Below are 5498 nucleotides of genomic sequence, written 5' to 3'. Positions count from 1 at the left end.
CTCCTCTCCTTATACCCCTCTCCTCTCCTTAACCCTTCCCTCTCCTCTCCTTATACCCCTCTCCTCTCCTTAACCCTTCCCTCTCCTCTCCTTATACCCCTCTCCTCTCCTTAACCCTTCCCTCTCCTCTCCTTACCCCTCTCCTCTCCTTACCCCTCTCCTCTCCTTAACCCTTCCCTCTCCTCTCCTTAACCCTTCCCTCTCCTCTCCTTACCTCTTCTCTCTCTCCCTCCTTAACCCTTCCCTCCTCTCCTTAACCCTTCCCTCTCCTCTCCTCTCCCTCCTTATGCCTTCCCTCTTCTCTCCTTACCACTCCCCTCTCCTTCCCCTACCCCTCTCCTCTCCTTACCCCTCTCCTCTCCTTATACCCCTCTCCTCTCCTTAACCCTTCCCTCTCCTCTCCTTATACCCCTCTCCTCTCCTTAACCCTTCCCTCTCCTCTCCTTATACCCCTCTCCTCTCCTTAACCCTTCCTCTCCTCTCCTTACCCCCTCCTCTCCTTACCCCTCTCCTCTCCTTAACCCTTCCCTCTCCTCTCCTTAACCCTTCCCTCTCCTCTCCTTACCTCTTCTCCTCTCCCCTCCTTAACCCTTCCCTCTCCTCTCCTTAACCCTTCCCTCTCCTCTCCTCTCCCCTCCTTATGCCTTCCCTCTTCTCTCCTTACCACTCCCCTCTCCTTCCCCTACCCCTCTCCTCTCCTTACCCCTCTCCCCTCCTTAACCCTTCCCTCTCCTCTCCTTACCTCTTCTCCTCTCCCCTCCTTATCCCTTCCCTCTTCTCTCCTTACCCCTCTCCTCACATTACCCCTCTCCTCTCCCTCCCCTTCCCCTCCTCTCTCCTCTCCTCCCCACTTCCTTCTCCTCTCTACCCTGCACGGATTGTCTAATAACATATCTCACCTCTTACTAACCCCCAGAAATGTACACACATCCATCCATACAAAAAAATACACTTTATTCACACCATAATATGGTGCCTGTCTAAGTGTTCTCTTACAAGCAACAATGGTTCATTATATAGTTCATTCGTGTGTATAGTAGAACTTTATGGGTTATTTCTGTTTTATACCATGGAATTGTTGAATACTAAATTCTGATTGGCTAGCTGGACTGATTGTTTGTTTACCAAAGCAAGTGTGCAAACCACCTGTAGCTATCAAGTAAACAAGCTAGCTACTGCAGTGGATGTTGAACACATTTCTACCAGCAAAAAAAAGAAACATTTTCTAGTGGTAAATTTGTTCCATTATAGGCACGGTATAAAATGGATAATGAACTCAGGGCTCTATGCATTCTCTGGAAGATAATGTACCTCAGTGGAAGGTTAGTTCAGCCCCCCGTCAGCGACGCGTCGTCGATAACGCCTTCCAACGCCGTTCATTATTTCCCCTAGAACGCACAGCCCCTCGTCGATGATCCTTTATCTATTATTTTCTACTTCCTGCCTTGAGGCTAGGTTGAAGATGCCCGGATTAGGACGACATAATAATTATATGCAGAAAGAAGCTTTGAGAAAATAAACAGAATCATGAGGACCAGCGCCGTTGATAACGAGCTTCTCTGGTCCCTTAGTTTAGGACTCTTTCACATTTTATGCCTTGAGTTACGAGATAGTATATGTGTTTAGGTTGTGTTAGTGGAAGTTTAGACATTGGAACAGCTACTTGGTTGCGTTCATTAGGGCCCACTGTGGCAAAACATTTTCCAGTGGATAAACGGAAACATTATGGGACAAGTTCAGATAATCCCTCCAGGTTTCAGTCCATTTTCTTCCATTTAAGTGCCTAATAAACAGGCCTCTGCGTGCATTCACTCAGATCAGAGCAGCAACTTTGACAGGATTTTCAAATGCTGATTTCATGGTGGGAAACAAGGATTCCTTACTATCACGTACAAGGTTACACAGCTACATAGCAACAATGAGCCTTAGTAACACAACATAACACCGTTATATTATATACACAAGAGCAGAGAAGTCGACATTACAACAAAGTAAGCAGTAACATGGTAATTATTATGGTAATTACACGGTAACATGGTAATTATTATGGTAATTACCCAGGAACATGGTAATTATTATGGTAATTACACTGTACCATGGTAATTACTATGGTAATTCCACTGTAACATGGTAATTATTATGGTAATTACCCAGCAACACTGTAATTATTATGGTAATTGCACTGTAACATGGTAATTACACTGTAACATGGTAATTATACAGTAACATGGTAATTACTATGGTAACTACACTGTAACATGGTATTTACACTAACATAGTAATTACACTGTAACATGGTAATTACACTGTAACATGGTAATTACACTAACATGGTAATTACACTGTAACATGGTAATTATACAGTAACATGGTAATTACTATGGTAACTACACAGTAACATGGTAATTACACTGTAACATGGTAATTATTATGGTAATTACACAGGAACATGGTAATTACACATGCATATGGTCATTATTATGGTAATTACACAAGACCATGGTAATTAAACAGTAACATGGCAATTACACAATAATAACAGTAACAATTCTGTACCTCAATGACCCAGAGTGCTGGAGGAGAAGTCCTGCTAGGGTTAGCAAAGCATAGCCCCTACGCCCCACCCTCATCCTCAACCCACCCTCAACCCTTCCTCACCCTCAAGAATTCTTAACCCTCAACTCTTCCTCACCCTCAACCCACCCTCACCCTCAACCCTTCCTCACCCTCACCCTCAACCCTTCCTCACCCTCAACCCTTCCTCACCCTCACCCCACCCTCACCCTCAACCCTTGCTCACCCTCAACCCACCCTCACCCTCAACCCTTCCTCACCCTCAACCCACCCTCACCCTCAACCCTTCCTCACCCTCACCCTCAAGTCTTCTTAACCCTCAACTCTTCCTCACCCTTAACCCACCCTCAATCCAACCTCACCCTCAAGCCTTCCTCACCCTCAAGGCTTCCTCACCCTCATCCCTTCCTCACCCTCAACCCACCCTCACCCTCAAGGCTTCCTCACCCTCAGCCCTTCCACATCCCCAATCCTTCTTCACCCCTCAACTCATTCTTCTGTCTCTGCAGGTGTAGTGTGTGTCTGTTCAACCCCCCCCCCCAAATACCCTCACCCTCAACCCACCCTCACCCTCAAGCCTTCCTCACCCTCAACCCTTCCTCACCCTCAAGGCTTCCTCACCCTCATCCCTTCCTCACCCTCAACCCACCCTCACCCTCAACCCAACCTCACCCTTAACCCTTCCTCACCCTCAACCCTTCCTCACCCTCAACTCTTCCTCACCCTCAACCGTTCCTCACCCTCAACCCTTCCTCACCCTCACCCTTAACCCACCCTCACCCTCAACCCTTCCTCACCCTCAACCCACCCTCACCCTTAACCCACCCTCACCCTCAACTCTTCCTCACCCCACCCTCACCCCTTCCTCACCCTCAACCCTTCCTCACCCTCAACCCTTCCTCACCCTCAACCCACCCTCACCCTCAACCCTTTCTCACCCTCAACCCACCCTCACTCTAAACCCACCCTCACCCTCAACCCTTCCTCACGCTCACCCCTTCCTCACCCTCAACCCACCCTTACCCTTAACCCACCCTCACCCTCAACCCTTCCTCAACCCACCCTCACCCTCAAGGCTTCCTCACCCTCAACCTTTCCTCACCCTCAACCCACCCTCAAGGCTTCCTCACCCTCAACCCTTCCTCACCCTCAACCCACCCTCACCCTCAACCCTTCCTCACCCTCAACCCATCCTCACCCTCAACCCTTCCTCACCCTCACCCTCAACCCACCCTCACCCTCAACCCTTCCTCATCCCCAATCCTTCTTCACCCCTCAACTCATTCTTCTGTCTCTGCAGGTGTAGTGTGTGTCTGTTCAACCCACCCCCTTCCCTTCTACTCTCAGTATCTCTACTGTCTCTCTCTTCATCACCCTCCCTACCCCCTCCCCTCTACTCTCAGTATCGCCACTGTCTCTCTCTTTATCTTAGACTTTCTGTTGCATCTCTATCTGTTGTCCATGTCTGCTCTGACCCTTCCCGTTCATCTCGTACATCGAGCTCTTCTGCTGTTTCCGCCGGTAACACCACGCCCCGATGGTGGCTGCCACGGCAACCCCGCACACGGCAACCACAATGGCTGCAACCGTGGAACCCTTGCCGGAGGAGGGAGGAGGGGGAGGAGGGGGAGGAGGGCAGTCCTCCTCACCCCCAGTACACCCTGTCTCCCCCGTCTCACCTTCGCTTTCCCCCTCCATCTCCTCGCTGTGTCGAGTCAGGTTGTGCTGGGCCGAACGTTCCTCCTCGTCGATGACGTCATCAGTCCACGCTGTGGGGACGGGGCCGTGCTCCAGGAAAGGGTCCACGTGATCCGTGGTTTCCCAGGAGTCTGTGGGAGAATGCCTGGCTGTGTTGCCGGAGGCAACGGCATCCAGTGATGATGTCAGAGAGGGGGTGGCGTAGTCGGCTGAATGTGAATCTGAAGCCGTGGCCTCGGGGGAGAGGGGTAGGTCGGGTGAGGCTGTAGGGGTGAGTCCTCCCACCAAGCCCTGGTCCTGATCCTGCTCTACAGGCTTCGCCCCCTGCGTGGGGGACAGGGGGACCTGGGGGACTCCAGTGAACGGGGTGGGACGACTCAACTCCACCTCATTGGGCCGGTCAGTCACCCCGACAACCACAACACCCTTCTCTTCCTCCTCAAGCTCCACCCCTTCCTCTGAGGATCCACCGCCCACTTTATCAGCGTCGGTCTCCTCCTGACTAACAGGGTAGCCGTCCAACCAGGTCTCGTCGTCTGAGCTGTCTGTGGGTTTTGCTCCCGTCTTCTCATGAGTTACGTTCTGAGGCTCGCCTGTTGTCATGCCGACGGGGGGGATCACATAGTCATCATAATCATGGTCGTCGTAGTGATGGTCGTGACTGTTAGGGTCACTACGATCATCTTCATGTTCACTCTGGTCGTCATCAAGGTGATCATGGACATGGCCGTGGTCGTCATGGTGATCGGTTACATCACCGCGGTCATGACCTTCGTGGTCTTCGTGGTCATCATGTGCACCGTGGTTTTGATCCTCCTCGTGTTCACCCACGTCGTAATGCTCCTCGCCCACGTCATCGTACCGACCAGACTTCTCATGGTCATCCTCCTCGTGTTCTCCTTGGTCCTCACGGTGGGCGTCTTCACTGCCATAGCTTTCATCGTGGCCAGGATCTGTTTGACCGTCGTGGTCAAAGTGGTTACGTTCACGTTGATCGTCATGTTCACGGTCAATATGTTCACGGTCAACGTCATCTTCGTGGTCATCATGGTCGTCGTGGCGATGGTCATCATGGTCAACGGGGTCAATTGGTTGTTGGAAGTGACCCTCATGGCTGTCATAATCCTTCGTCTCCTCCGGTTGGCTGTCGTCTTGCTTGCTCTCCATTAATTCGCTGCCGGAGGCCCTGACACGGTTGTCCCCCTCAGTGTGTGTGTCCTGTGTGA

This window comes from Oncorhynchus gorbuscha, linkage group LG09 (assembly GCF_021184085.1).
Source record: "Oncorhynchus gorbuscha isolate QuinsamMale2020 ecotype Even-year linkage group LG09, OgorEven_v1.0, whole genome shotgun sequence".
Taxonomy (NCBI): Eukaryota; Metazoa; Chordata; class Actinopteri; order Salmoniformes; family Salmonidae; genus Oncorhynchus; species Oncorhynchus gorbuscha.
This window is presented reverse-complemented; position numbering follows the sequence as displayed.